This window comes from Olea europaea, chromosome 11 (assembly GCF_002742605.1).
Source record: "Olea europaea var. sylvestris chromosome 11, O_europaea_v1, whole genome shotgun sequence".
NCBI classification, from domain to species: domain Eukaryota; kingdom Viridiplantae; phylum Streptophyta; class Magnoliopsida; order Lamiales; family Oleaceae; genus Olea; species Olea europaea.
In genome coordinates this window covers 23,478,044-23,494,366 of record NC_036247.1, presented here as the reverse complement: position 1 = coordinate 23,494,366, position 16,323 = coordinate 23,478,044, and positions in this window count along the sequence as shown.

Here is a 16,323-nt window from a genome sequence, read left to right as displayed (position 1 = left end):
CGGGTCAAACCATGAACCGACGTAACACAACCCGCCTTCTTAGGCCAAAACCGGAACCCAACTAGAAGTTTAACTTTTCGCAACGTTTAAAGGGACTTTGGTAACGTTTGGTAAACGTTGCAAAAAGGCCTTTTGGCAACTTTTAGTAAACGCTGCAAAAATAAAAATTTTGGCAACACCAAATAAATGCTGCAAAAGGCGACATTAGCAACATTCACTTAAAAAATGTTGTCAAATCTCAATTATTAACACCAATGACAACATTCACATATTAGAATATTGTAATAGACCCTTTTAGAAACATTTAATTTATCGATGTTGCAATTTACATGTTGCAAAAACACTTTTTTGTTGTAGTGATTTAATGAAGCTACATTTTCAAATAAATGTGAACCATACTAACAACTCTATTGTGATGCAAGAATTTGAAAATTATAATGTTTGAAAGTATTTGCAACGAATATCTATTGTTGCAAAATAAATTAAGCTTCAAGCACATGTTACATAAACTAATATCTATTGTTACAAAATCATTTGTATAATAATTTTATATATTATAAAGTAAAATACTTGATATTTAAATAATAACAACATTTATCATTGCACAAATGATGACTTGACAAACTTTTCTGTGTTGTGAAATAAATTTAACTACAAACATCATTTGTTTCATAATAAATTGTACTACAAATATTGAATATCTTAAAATATATTGTGCAACACGTCAAATGTATTGTAAAATAAATTATGCAAAAAATATGATATGTTATTAAAAATATATTACTATAAGCATGTGTTATAAAATATAATAGATAACACAAGTTATACTTTTAAAACAATATTCGCATCAAACATTTTTTCTCACTAAAACTTTTTTGGGTTTATTGTAGCGACAGATTGACTTGTCGCTTTTTTAACTTTTCCAACATATATGTGATGCGACGACATTGTGGCAACAAATATCTTGTTGCTATTTTGTATTTTTTGTGTAAAATAAATAATGTTCTGAGTTTGTTAATGCAATGAATTATTGAACGTTGTAGCAAAATACATTCTGTGACTTATATAGCATGACAATAACTGCAACCAGCATATTATTGCCGTGAAATGATTTTTACAGCAAAATCTCTTTTTATGTGACAATATTTTTTTTTCGCGATTTCAATATTTTTTTGTAGTTAAATCTCCACATTGAACCAAATTTCTATAAGGGAATTTCAAAATACATCTTCAAAGTAAACATCACTACTCTTCCAAACAAAACCAAATGGGCTAAATCAATTATATTTGCTAACTAAGTTCAAGCAATGCTCAAACTTAACAATGAGAAGTGGTTTTGTCAACAAATCAGTAGGATTATCTTTGGTATAAATCTTGCTCACTACAATATCACCAAGAGAAATCACTTCACATCAATGTACTTAATCCTCTCGTGAAATATCCTTAATAAAATATATAACACTCTAAATATCATAATATACTATAGAAATTTGTAAGTATTCACTGATTTCACCAATCAATCCGCTTAATTGCATAGCCTCTTTACATGCCTCCGGAATATATATATACTTTGCCTCTGTTGTAGACAATGTTACTGTATTTAGCAAAGTAGCTTTCTAAGCTGATAGCACAGCCTCCAAGGGTAAACAGATACTATGTTAGTGATCTCCTACGTAATATGAGTCTACATACTCAATGATTCCATCTATATTTTTACCAAAATGCAGGCAAGCATTACTGGAGCCGCTCAAGTATCTAAAATCTACTGAATTGCTTTCCAATGTTCTTTGATAGGATTTGTCATGTACTTACTAACTGCACTGACTAGATGTGCTGAATCTGGTCTTGTACAAACCATATCATACATAAGCAAATCATCTGCACTAGAATAAAGAACCCGAGACATCTAATCAGTATCTTCATTTGATTGAGGACACAAGTTATATGATAATTTAATGTGGACATTAATGGAGTACTAATAGCCTTTGCATTCATATTAAACTTCTGAAACCACCATCATAATGTTCCCCTTTTAACTCAAATACAATTTGCTAGCTTTCCTATCCCTAATATCTCCATACTAAGAATCTTCCATGCTGTACCTAAGTCTTTTATCTCAAACTCGACAAAGCCAAGCCTTTATCATTTTGACCCTCTGCTTTATCCTTGGCTAGTATGAGCATATCATCAACATATAATGGCAAATAAGTAATCGGTCCACGAACTGCCTTTCTGAAGTACACAAAACTATCATAACTGCTTTTAGTTAAATTTTGAGTAGTCATTAGTGAATCAAATCTTTTATACCACTGTCTCAACGACTGCTTCAATCCATACATGGACTTATTCAACAAGTACACATAGTCTTCATTTCAAAAAACTATGAAATCCTCTAGTTGTTGCAAGTAAATGCTCTTCTCAAGTTCTCCATGTGGGACTATTGTCTTAACATCCATTTGCTCAAGCTTAAAATCATTCTTAGCCACAACCTAAAGCAAAGGAGGAAATCTCCCCAATGGTCACTAAACTTTGCAGAAAAATCCCCTAGGAGGTCACCTAACTTCAATATATCCCTAAATAGTCATTGAACTTTGTCGAAGTCTCCCAAGAGGTCACCGAATTTGATTGTAACCCTTTGCTACCAATCTGGCCTTATATATTGCATCTTCAATCTCTGATGTCCCTTCTTTCCTTTTGAACACTCACTTACAGTGAACAACCTTTTACCTTTAGGCAAATTCACCAAATCTCAAGTACTATTTTTATTCAAAGATTCCATTTCCTCTACATAGCAATCAACCATCTGCAAGAATGGCAACACTTGATTGCCTCTGAATACGTAGCGGGTTCCTTAATGGAATCAATAATATATGTTATACTCAATGCATAAGTTACCAACTCTGCCTCTCTATACTTTTGTAGACGTTTAAAGTGTCTGCGAGGACTATCCTTTGCAAACGAATACCATGGTGCTGTGGTGGTATAGGTAAAGTAGACAAAGTGTTTTTATCCGTCAACTTTGAACTAGACTGAACTAAAGTAGATAATTCTGAAGCCTCTAATTGTTCTCCTGAACAACATCTCTATGGACTGCCACATTTTCTATCTCAGGACACCACAACTTATATCACTTCATACCTAATTTATACCCAAGAAAAATGCCATTTCTAGACTGCATAAGCAAGACACCTAAAAAACTTCAAATCATAATAACAAGAAGGTTTTCCACACCATACCTCTACTGGTATCTTTTCTCATTGACAACAATACGTAAGTGATTAATCAGAAAACAAGCTGTGGTAGTAGCTTTAGCCTCAAAAGTCTTAGGACAGCCTAGAATTTGAAAGCATACAACTAACATTTTCCATCAAAGTTCTATTCACTAGTTCTACTGCACCATTTTTTTTAGAATTCCAAGCATTGTTAAGTATCTCAAGATGCCTGCAGCCCTGCAAAAATTATTGAATTCATCTGAACAAAACTCTAACCGATTATTTGTGCATAGACATTTCACTTACTTTCAATTTTTTTTTCACTTCTTGAAGGTCCCAAACACACCACTCTTCTATTTCAAGAAGAATACACAAACTTTAATAGAAAAATCATCAATTACTGTCAACAAGTAATAAGCACCTCATTTTTAGGCACTATCGTCGGTCCCCAAAGATCTAAAAGGATATTTTCAAGTGTTTCCTTTGCGTTGTATCTTTATTTAGTGAATCTAATTCTTTTCTATTTTCCAAAGACACATACTAACAAAACCTCACCTTTTTGGTATTCTGCCCATCAAGAAGTCCCTTACTACTCAATTATGCCATACCATTTTCACTCGTATGCCCTAGCCACATATGTCAAAGTTTTGTAAGTTTCTCATCTATCAAAGGAGTAAAAAATACTGCATCCCCTATAAATATGGAACCCTGCAAAATGTACAACTATGTAGAGCTTTTATGTCCCTTAATGACAACAAGAGCACCCAAATTTAACTTCAAAACTTTACCTTTATTAATGTATCTATAACCTTTTGAATCAAGCATGTTCAAAGATATTAGATTCCACTTCAGTTCTGGAACGTGCCTTACATCATTAAGTGTCCTAGTAGCCCCATCGCACATTCTTATTTTGACTGTGCCAACTTCAACAATTTTGCAAAGCGCCTTATTTTCCATAATCATTGCACCTCTTGAAACTCCTTTATACACTGTAAAATAGTCCTTATTGGGACACATATAAAATATGCATGTCGATTCAAGAACCCATTCCTCACAAGATTTGGAACCTATATCAAAAATCACAAGTAACTCTGTTTCACTTTTCTCATCTTTCACAACATCAACCTCTGCTGTGTTTTCGATTTACCTTCTTTTATCAGTAGGTTAGCAGCCTTGTTTCTACTTTTCAAAGCATAGCAATCAACTCTAATACGCCCATTATTCTTATAGAAATGACACACTTTCTCTGTATGTCAGGATTTTGATTTGTCCCTCTTATTTCCACCAAGATTCCTACCTTGACTTCTCTTATGAACAGCTAGGCCTTAAGCTTGATATCCACTTGGAAGATGTCTCCACTTCTTCTTAAACAGTAAAGCATCATAGGCCTCATCCACAGTAAGAGTATCCTCGACCATAGAGAATAGTATCTCTAAAAGTCAAATATGATAGCAATAATGAACGCAATATCAATGCCAAGTCTTCCTTATCTTACTTAACCTCTAATATATCTAGATTGGTCATGATTTGTTTGAACATAGTCAATGACAATCCAATGGTGTACCTTCGAACATTCGATTAAAATAAAAGTACAACTTCAAGTAACTAACAAACTTCTTTTAGATAATAATCTGTGAGCGCATGCTATCTTCTTTGATAGTGGTGCAAATGGTCTAAAAGATGCGCAGTAGGACGGATCTAGGAAGTACGGTTGATTTTTGACAACTTTTTAGCCACCATCTTTCTACTGTCAAGCTCTTTGTTATACAAAGATGCTTCAAATTTAACAATGCAGTAGTACTTTTCTCCTTCTGAACATCAAGAAGAATTTGATTTGATAGATGTAGATGAATTTGAGATTGAGCTTTATGATACCTACGCTAATTTTCATCCTATGTCCAGGTTGAAGACATCTTATCAAAGGCAAGTAAGGCTTCCTCCTAATCCATCTACACGATAATTGCTCACATCTTCACTTGCCATAGAGTAATTCTCATGTTTTGATCCAATAACAAAATATTGTATTTCATCATTGCTATGCGGAATAATCAACCTTGCTTTGATATTAATTATTATGAATTGATCGCAAGATAATGACAATAATGAAATAAATAGGAACACAATAAAAACAACAAGATTTACGTGGAATCCAAGATGAGAAAAAAATCATAGGTAGAGCAGCGGAATTTTACTATAATCAATAGCAATTGTATCTACAACAAGATCAAATTCTCTCAATTAAGATCTAAAATTCCCAAGATGTATGAATTATCCTCACAAGAATACAAGTCATGACTTAAGTATATAAACCCTAGAAACCAATTTGTAGATGAATAGAAGTCCAGAGAATGCGTGAAAACGCGAAACCCTATGCTCAACCAACATGCTAGTGGTAGGCGGGCAACACTCTGTCGCTCAAGTGCCATGCGAGCAACAAGTCTCAAGAGAAAATATGCAAGTGCCAGTTGAGCGGCCAACTAGCAACAATAGCAAAAATTCGTTGACTTTCCTTCTCGGTCCATAATTTTGATCTTTTCAAAATCATTTCAATTAAAACTTGAATACCCACCAGAATTTAAATCAAACTACAACCATATGTATGAGTCCCATGAAATTTGTTACTAAAATGAGTTTGATCAGTTAAATTTTTAGATAGGTACAAAATATGCTACAGACAGATAGTCAAATAGTTCAGCAAACTTGCTAGCCAATAAGGGCTGGATCAGGATGCCAAGAGCGGGTAACACATGGACCTATACATATTCATGGAAAACTGGAACGAATTATTGAAATTGATAGCCGGGGGCTGCATTTGTTTGACTTAAATAGCTGTAAGCAAGTTAGATTCTATTAGACGTGCCATGGTAATAGTACTTCATATTTACTGTCTTTCTTATTATTAAATCTGGAGGTAAGGTGAACTCCCATTCTTCGTATTTAAATTTTATTAATAAAATAGAGTTGGAGAATCCAAAGTCCCCATCTACAGAGTCTACATGGAGGTCCAAAAACCACGATTAGGCTTTGGTTTTGTTTGATATATATAAACATTCTTCTAACCTCTAATAAAATTTCATATGTTACCAGACACTAGCGTAAAATTTCTGATCACATAAGCTACTGATCTGTGAAAGAAATAAAATTGGGCACCACACATACTGGAAGAGGAGTAGGTGTATTTGCGGTGGGAAGTTTTTTAACAGAAGCTGTAAAAACAGAGAGACTAAATTAAATAAGACTTTTTATTGATAATTTCTCGTTGATCCAACATTAAAACAAACATCACTTATATAATGAGTCATATTACAATTATTCCCCTAAAATCAATCATTCTTAAGCAAATAGTTATACTAAGATGCAAACATCATAATAGACTATTTTAGTAAAAGCTAATTCTAATATAATAAGATGTAACGTAATATATGGAACCGAACCATATCCATCATAGATATTTCCTAAACTTGATTTCTTTCCTAATATAGACCTAGTAGTTTTACGGTCGCGATATTCCTGCCCCCTAGAACATTCTAATCCTCAAGTCAGGTAACTTAAAAATATAATTTTCAACTGACTCATTTTCTACCAAATCGACTCAGCTTACTGAAAAAATCTTGTGGGCAAAATTTCAGCAAAACACTTGTTGAGTAGTAGTCCGTAATGGCAAAGTGAAAAATGCGGAAATAAAAATATGAGTGCTTTGCTTAAAATCTTGGTTCATTTATTTTGGAGAAGTGCTATATTCATCCACCATTTTTTTATATCTAATGTTGACCAAATATTCTTCGTTTGAAATACCGTACGTGCACAAATCGCTAACAAGTAGTAAATATAAATTTTGAGCCCAAGTATCGTACCTACAAAGATTATACTAGCTCAAGTTCAAATTAACTCAACCTTAACTGAAACAATTGAAACTTGTGATTTTTCCTATAAATTAAATAATTTACTTATGAATGCAAGATCTAAGTTAACTTAAATCAATGCAAAGTCATAATTAAATGCAAGTTTCATAAAAATATAAGGATGAAAAGTGTTTAGGATTTCAAACCCAATCTATATTAATTCCCTTTAATTCTGAACCTTATGAAGTTGACAACGTAATTCAATTATGAAGATCATTATTTTCTATTTGTTTAACAATCTTTCTCGAGTAGAATTAAACTTATCCTTACATGTGACCAGATTATATTTCTATGACTAATGTGACATACAAGAATGCATTAAATATTTGTGAATACTTAAAGATCACATAGAGCATAGTGGTATATTTCTATCCCCTATCGGATTCTATGATAATTGACAGTATGTCTAACTTATTTTTAGTCTTTCAAAAGTAAAAAAAAGGCACAAAACTTATACAACTATTGCACATATAATTGCAGGGATAAATAAATCCATGCAAATCATTCTATAATTGAAAATGTACTTTGAATGTCAAAAATATATGAGATTCAAAAATCAAAAGTTCATGGTATACGTTTAATTGTAATCCTAGCGCAAAAATAATCTAGCTACTCATAACAAATAAAAGTGAAACGACATCACAAACAAATTGACGGAATGTAATTAATTTTCCAAATTGAAGTTGCCGTCTTTTTCTCAATATTTTTGGCCGTGTCTCCCCGAACTCCCCATCTCCTTTTTTTGCGTAAATCCATTGCATGTATATGTAATCTCCCATTTTTCATCCCAATAACAGCCACCTGTTGTATTACAATTAGGATTCCAATTTCTTATCTTTTATCCAGTCGCTACTCAATATCCCTTTCTCTGTATGAATGTATTCTCTTTTTCTTCTGCGAACCAATTGATTGTATTTCTTTTATAATCATTGCAAGTCCAAGTAAAAAAATAAAAAATAAAATAAAATAAAAAGACCAATTAGATTAATAATCACATCCAAGTCCTCAATTTTCCTTGTACTGCAAATTAGTTCCTTTCTTCATTCTCCTCAATTTTTATCCTCCAACTTTTATTCGAGTGAGATTTAGTCCACCAACTTCTATTTAATAGTCAATTGATCATTTTTTTTCTTTTCAGTTTGCTTTGAAACGGGTCCAATATTGAAATAAAAGAAAATCAACCTAAGTTAAGTAAAATTTAGCACTTTGATGACATAAAAAATTAGTAATATGATATGAATAAATGCACAAAATACTCTTATCAAATACTCTTAAACTAAAACATTTGTTCATCCTCGAACAACATAGTTAAGGCCTAAACCATATTACTACATAAATAAAAATAATCATAAATAACATACTCAATGTTGAACTGCTTCCCATATGCATTACAACAAAATTTTGATTTCATGATATACAAAAAGTTGTTGCAATAAGTAATTTAACACTACACATTTTTTAAATTTTGTCACAAAGATTGTGATAAAAAAATATGTATAAAAAAATTAAGGTGACATAAAAAGTTGTTGGGAAATGTGAAATGTGGCGACAAATAATAAAGAATGTCGCCAAAAATGTGAGGGAAGCAAGGCGCCAAAATATTTTTGATGGAAAACTTGTCGCCAAAAACTTTTGGCGACAACAAGATGTTTGTGATGCAATAGGGTCTACTCTTTGCAACAAGAAATATTTGTTGCTAAAAATTTTATAGTTGGAGAATAAAATCGCTACAAGAAAAACTATTTTTTGCAATGGACAAAAAAATGTTATGTTGCAATAGTAGTGTGTATATATATATATATATATATATTACAATGCTCACCAATATATTCTAGGCTCTAATGTTGTTATGGAGCAGAAAGATATGACAACATGCAATGCACGTTGCAAAAGTCCTCAAATGAATGTTGTTATTATGTATTTGCGATGTACTTTGTCCATTGTTTTTATCATATTTCACAACACTTTTTGCTTGTTGTTTTAACTTCTTTTGGCAATGTTCTTTTATTTTTTGTGTAACAAGTGTTCATTTTTTTATTCTAACTAACTTTTAATATGTAATGTAATTTTTTTGAAAATTTAATTTTTTGTTACCAAGAGGAAAAATTTTATAATAAAAAAAGCTTTATAAATATTTTTTGAAACTTTAATTAAATGTTGTAGTACAAGGACATATTTTGCTGGTAAATGTGATAACTCAATACAAATGGATATTTCGTGCCTAATGTGGTCAATTAACATATCCATCTTTCATCTACTAAATCATTTTTTTTTTCAAATAAATGTTTCAACCTCATAACCAATGGTCATTCTAATCAAGTGTGAAAAATGAGTAGACGAAGTAGTTTACCAATTGTACAACATCCATTTTGTTGAGAATTCAGTGTTTCAAACTGAAAGCAAATAATGTTTGACATTTATTTCATATATTACGTCATGGTTCTTCTCACTCCTCATCTCTTCGGGGATTTTTAGAAGGTGAAATGGGATAAGATATTTTGTTTACGCCTTGTTTAATTAATTAATTAATTTTAACATACTTTCATATTTTTTAAATGAGATAAAACTTTAAAAAAAAGAATCAGAATGGGATTGATAAATTTTGGTTGGGAATGATAAGTATAATTCTACAAATATTTGGATCATCAATTGTTGATATTTTGGAGTGTTTGATTGAACTTATACTATTGTCTGTATACATATTTTTTAAATTAAGAGAAACCCAATATTAGATTACCTGAAAATGAACAAAAAATATATAATAAGGACTTAACTCGAGCATATCATAGAATATTGGGATAAAAATGGTCAAAACTGAAAAGACGGAGGATTTTTAATTAAATTTATAAAGGACTTTATCTGTACATAAGAGGAAAGGCGAGGACTAGATTAAATAGAGGGGGAAAATATGTAAATTTATTTCCTTTCGATTTCCCACACAATTTCGTAATCACGTTTGAAACAAATCTCTTCTCCCCCAATTTTAGAATCATGGTTTCAATAGAATTAGTCCCCCACCAAAACTCTATATGTTGTAATCTCACATCTCTAATTAAAGCTGTAGTTATCGTTTCTCTCCAATGGATTTGGTCTCTAAAAAACCAATTTCAGTCTCCTTTGTCTTTGAATTTCTTCTTCGTTGTGATGTTTCGAATTTTATTTTTTATAGTCACGTTGAAGGTCATCTGATTTTCAGGACCCAAATTCATTGAAACTGGTATGCCATTTTATTTTGTTGTTATTGTTGCTGTTGTTGTTGTTGTGCAATTTTAGTAATATTGAGCATTTTGTTACCTTGATTTGTATTTTTGTTTGGAAACTAGAGGATAAATATATATTCAAATACTGAGAGGGTGTTTGATACCCATTTTTATGAGAAAATGAATTTTAGAAAGTAGATTGATGGAGAATGTGTGGATGAAAAATAAATAAAAGTTTTTAATTTATATGCAATATTATTTTAATGAAGAATGTGTGGTTAAAAACAAGAGTTTCACACAAATATTTTGAGGTTCTAGGTTTATTGGAGATAATGTTTGACTAAATAGGCAACTAATAGATTTAAGGTTTGAAGATTTGGAACTGGCCATCTCTTATCAAGTTTTCATCGCGAGGCAGTGGTTCATTGTAAAAGTTTTTTTACGACACTAAAATGTAGGGTTCTTGAACCATATATTGAACTGGTGATATTGTTTAGGCTATTATTAGTATTGAATATAATCATAGGGATCTTAATACCATGTATAATATATTGACATTATTCCCTTTCCTAGATTAGTTATTTACCAAATTTAAACATGTCTTCCATTATATAAATACATGTTTGAATTCTTCAAATAATTCAATGAAAAGAATATTCATTCCGTAGCAAACTCTAGAATTTATCATGGTATCAGAGCTTTAGGTCTTCAAACGCCATACCTGCTCCTGCCATGGCCGAGGCTGCTCCTATTTTGGATGCCCAAAAATTCCTTATAGATGTCTCATCTCAATATTATTTGCATTCTTCGGAACAACCAAATCTATTCCTAATCAATACACCTCTCAATGGTGATAATTATCCTACTTGGCATCAAGCAATCACCCGTGCATTGAATGCCAAGAACAAATTGGACTTCATTCTCAACACCATCACACATCCTGATGGTGAAACAGCAACCGGACTTCTTTGGGACCATTGCTGTGACATGATATTGTCATGGCTCCTCCATTCAATTATCGTTCCCTTGCAGGCAGCCTCCTCTACTGCGCTACGCCAAACGATCTATGGTTGGAACTAGAAACTCGATTCCAGCAAAGCAATCATACCAAGACTTTTCGGCTCAAACAAGACTTAGTCAACCTCCACCACGAACAACAATCAATCACTGAATATTATGGAAAATTGAAGGAACTATAGGATGAATTAACCTCTTTAAAATCCACCAAGCTGTGTACACGTGGTGCTTCTAAATCCCTCTCTGAACTCCAAGAATCTGATCGAGTATATCAATTTCTCATGGGCCTCAATGAAAGTTTCCAACAACTTTGCTCACAAATTTTGGCCATTGATCCCCTGCCTTCAATCAGTCGATGTTATGCCATACTCCATCAAGAGGAGGCCCAGCATCTAGTTCAACTGCCCACACCTCGACTAGAAGCCTCAGCCTTCACCACTCGCTCATCGACACCATCAAGTCCTCACCATACTTGGGCTACTGGAACGTACCATTGTGAAGTGTGCAGCAAACCGGGATACCCTTGCAGCAAGTGCTTCGAAGTAATCGGGTACTCTGATTGGTGGCCATCCAAGAACAAACGTGGCAAACCCAGTCTCCCATCACTTGCAGTCCACCAAGTGTCAGCCGTCTCTGACACTCCCACAACGAACGACATTCCATGACTTTCCACCGACCAATACAACCAACTCCTGTAGCCTCTCAAACCGGGATCTCTTTCCTTTGCAGGTAACTCCAATTCTCCCATTTTCTTCTCTGATTGCAAATCATGGGTTACTGATAATGGAGCTACCCACCATATTGTAAATCAGCCCTTCCCCAATTCTAAAGGTGCTACTTTAGAATAATCATAGGGATCTTCATACCATGTATAATATATTGACATTATTCCCTTTCCTAGATTAGTTATTTACCAAATTTAAGCATGTCTTCCATTATATAAATACATGTTTATATTCTTCAAATAATTCAATGAAAAGAATATTCATTCCGTATCAAACTCTAGAATTTATGGTGTTAAGCAAGCCTCCCATAATTGGTACTCAAAACTCTCATCTATCTTGATATCCGATGGGTTCACTCAGTCTATAGCTGTGAGAAGAAGAGAAGCTGAGAAAGCTGGAGGAAGAGAAGAGCAAGCAGCGCCTAGGCGCTGCCCAGTTTCTGCCGAAGCAGAAACTGGGCGCCTAGGCGCCATGTCCAGGCGCCTAGGCGCCCCGTTTCTGCTTCGGGACAGAAACATGGCGCCTAGGCGCCCCGGTAGACTATATATATAGCCATTCCCCCCCCCTTTCACAATACAACACACACAACACAAGACCTAGAGAGAAAATTAGAGAGAAAACTTTGGTGAGAATTTTACAAGTTGAAGGTGTTCATCTTGGGTATAAATTCAAAGGTATTTTCTTTCTTGGGGATTAACTTGAGGCTTGTTCAAGTAATCCAAACACATTGAATTTCATATATTCTATTGGAAATCATTTCTTCCTCATTTTCTTGTTCTTGAAGTGTTTTGGAAATTTTCACTTTGCCAACTTAGTTTGATCTTTGGGCATTCATTGGGAGGTGTTTTCTCAACAATTTGGTATCAGAGCTCCTTCCAAAATCAAGGTGGTTAAGCTTCGATCCTTGTATGGAAGTCCATTTAGGGTTGAATTTAAAGATCAAGTACTTGAAACGGTGCAAAATAGAATGTTTGGCCAATCTAACGATGCTAGTTTGACAAATATGTCAAAATAAATTACAATATTCTATTAAAATCATAGATTTTAATTAAGTAAAATTTTGTTACTAAATAATGAAAAAACAAAAATCAAATTTTAAACTTCGTTATCTGGTATCCAACTGTGACAACAATTCTCAAAATCCAAATCCGTGTAATGAGGCACTTTCAAAAATAAATAATACATACTCTGTATGAATTATTGCCCAGAGTTTTTGTTGGGTTTTGATACCCAATATTATGGAAACATTACCTAGAACCCTTCTTTTCAAGATTGCATTTCAAAAACATGTGGGTAAAAGATAATATTTCAATAATCAGGTGTTAAATACTAATTTTTAAATTAATTAAAACAAATTAATTGCACCAACACACCCACCCAGCCCAAACAATTTTTTTACCCCCAAAACCCAATTTATGTCTAACCTACAGGCTACAAACTCTCTATCTTCCCCAAATATCAAGTCGGCACTCTCTTACCCAAAACTCAAATCAACAGCTTCTTCCCACCCCTACCATTTAGATTCAAGCCACCTACATTGGGAAGCACTGCCACCGCCTCACCACTGGCACGACCCCTCTTTTCTCTCCTTTATCCATCCTTCGTTCTCTGTCTGTTGGGGACGACATTGCGCCGTGCCATCGTCGCATGAAGTGGCCGTTGACAGTCCGACGCACAGTGGTCGGGATCTGCTGCTCTGCAATTTGATGTTTTGTGTATGGTAATAGATGGCTATGATCTGTGGTGGATGGGAATCGTTGGCTATACAGACGGTCGCGATGCAGATTGTGAATCCGACGTGACAGCGACAGCGTAACTAGTCAGCAAGCTCACTGTCGCGATGCCGCTCTTTAGTGGTTGCTATTATTTTTTCGAATGGGGGTGGTTCTGAGGTGGTTGCTTTTTGGATATGGTGGCGACCAATTTTTGTTGGTGGCAGTGGTAGTGGAAATGGCGATTGGGTCAATTTTTGTTGAATCTGGTGGTGGTGATCTTAGTCTTGGTGATGCTATTAGGATATATTGGTGGTGCTATGGTGCGGTGTCAATGGTTCTGTTGTTGGTAGTACATATGGTTCTAATGAGGTCGTGTACTTTTGGTTGCCAGTGTTGGGACTTGGGAATGGTGGTGAGTGACCAAATCTATCTTTCTTGTGACTGTCTATAACCAAATTTGTGTTAAGTGGACTGTATTTGACTTGGTCACATATAGTCACAAATTAGACTAACATGGTTACAGATAGTCACATTGAAGACAAATTTGGTATGAACACATAAGGTCACAGTTCATAAATTACAGGTCACAATTCGCCGTTAATATCATAGTTCACTGGCCACAGATTAGTTCACAGTTCAGTCATTTCATATAAGTCATTTCACAGGTCAATAATAATAGGTCACATGTCGTTCTGTAGAAGTTATAGATCAAATTTATAGGTCGCATTTTATTTTAGAGTCAGGAGTAACAAATCAAAGGTTAAAAATCATCTTTTATATGTCACAATGTACACAGGTCATTGTCTAGAGAAAGAAAAAAGGATTTGTGAATTTAATATATTTAATTACAAAATATTTTTTTGATTAATTATTTCATAACTAAAATTTTAATATTATTTGATTTTTGAAATTTCAAACTTTATATCTTAATTTTGAAATTGATCATATGCATATTCATCCCACCTGATTAGGTTACAGATTTAATAAAACTGATCACAGATGACAATGTGCCCAAGTTACACATCTAATACAACTGGGCACAGGTCATTGCCAAAAGAGAAGAGAAAAAGAAGAAAGGTAGTCAGTGGAAAGGTGAGTGGTCAACGGAATAGTCGCTAGACGATCGGAGAGGTCGTCGGAATATTCTCCAAAATGGGATAAATCGCTTGAGCCATCACCGGAAAGTCGCCGAAAGTCACCGGAGTTTTCGTCGGAGGTGAGGTAGGATGGAGAGAAAGAGAGAGAGAATGGTTTGATGTGATGGGTGAATGGGTTGGAGGTGGGGTAGAATAAGTAGATTAATGACACTATATTATAATTAAATATTTAATAAATTTAATTATCACCTTATTTTTGAATGATTTTTAGAAGTATGTTAGTTTTGAAATGTGATTTTTAAAAGAAGGATTCATGTGGTGTTACCTAAATACTGAGCGATGGCGTTACTCTTCGAAAATTTTCAATCGGTATTGACCAAATGACAAAATTAATTGTTGACACCTCAATGAAATGGCTCGACCCAAAAATCACTTTGGACAATTAAAAGTCGCCTAATTTAATTAGAGACACTTGTGGCCCATTCACTTCCTGGAGGCTAATACATGGTTGGCCCATTATTATCTTTGTTTGGCCCATTTGTTGCCTTTTGATTTGGCCAATTTACATACCCAACTTGCACCTATACATGCTAACTTTTTCGTCCTTCACGGTAGCGTGTTTGTTTGCCTTCTTCTTGCTTGGTGATGCAAACCATTATCTCCTTTTTCCTTCGCCTTTGTGGCTGCAATAAACACTCTCCTTTTTGTGTCCTTTGTGGGTACTAACTGCAGTAATCGAAGTAAACAGAAAGTGGTAGCTTGAATCATTAGATTGACGGTTAATTGATAAGGTTGAGATTGGTAAACGGAGCCCAAAAAAATTACCTTCTTGGAGCCATCGTCCGTAACAATTGGTATCAAAGCTCATTAGTGTGTGATTTCCAGCCAAAATTAGTTCATAAAATGGTAAAGAAATTGTCTGAATCTCGAAAAAATTCAACCTGCCCGAATATGAAAGCCTCAATTCTACTAAAACCGCTTACCGGTTGGATGAACAAAGGCCAGATCTTCGATCTGTAGGTTGAGGTTCCCTTGTTTGTGGTACACATGAAGATTCTAAAGGAGTCGCGTGGTGCTGTATAGTGACAATTCTGGAGAAGCTTTCTTCAGATAGATTATTCAACTTATCATTCTTGACATTTTGACGTTGTTAATTTTCTATTTCAGGTTTTATGGCAAATTTGGATGATTTTGAACCCTGGACGCTAGATTTGTGATTATCGATTTATCGTGTTGCTACATTTGCTAAAAATTTAGACGAATAGCGGTGACACTAAAGCAGTAAATTTGTGTTTCTTTGAAATCACGAACCCTCATGTTTGGCCCGCACTGGTAAATTGGCTTATCCCGTTTAAATTTCAGCATTAGCAATCACCATGTGTGACAACAATTGCTTGTGCTAGAATTTAGGAATTACTTACTATAAACTATTAATTATTTGAAGTGTTGGATTTA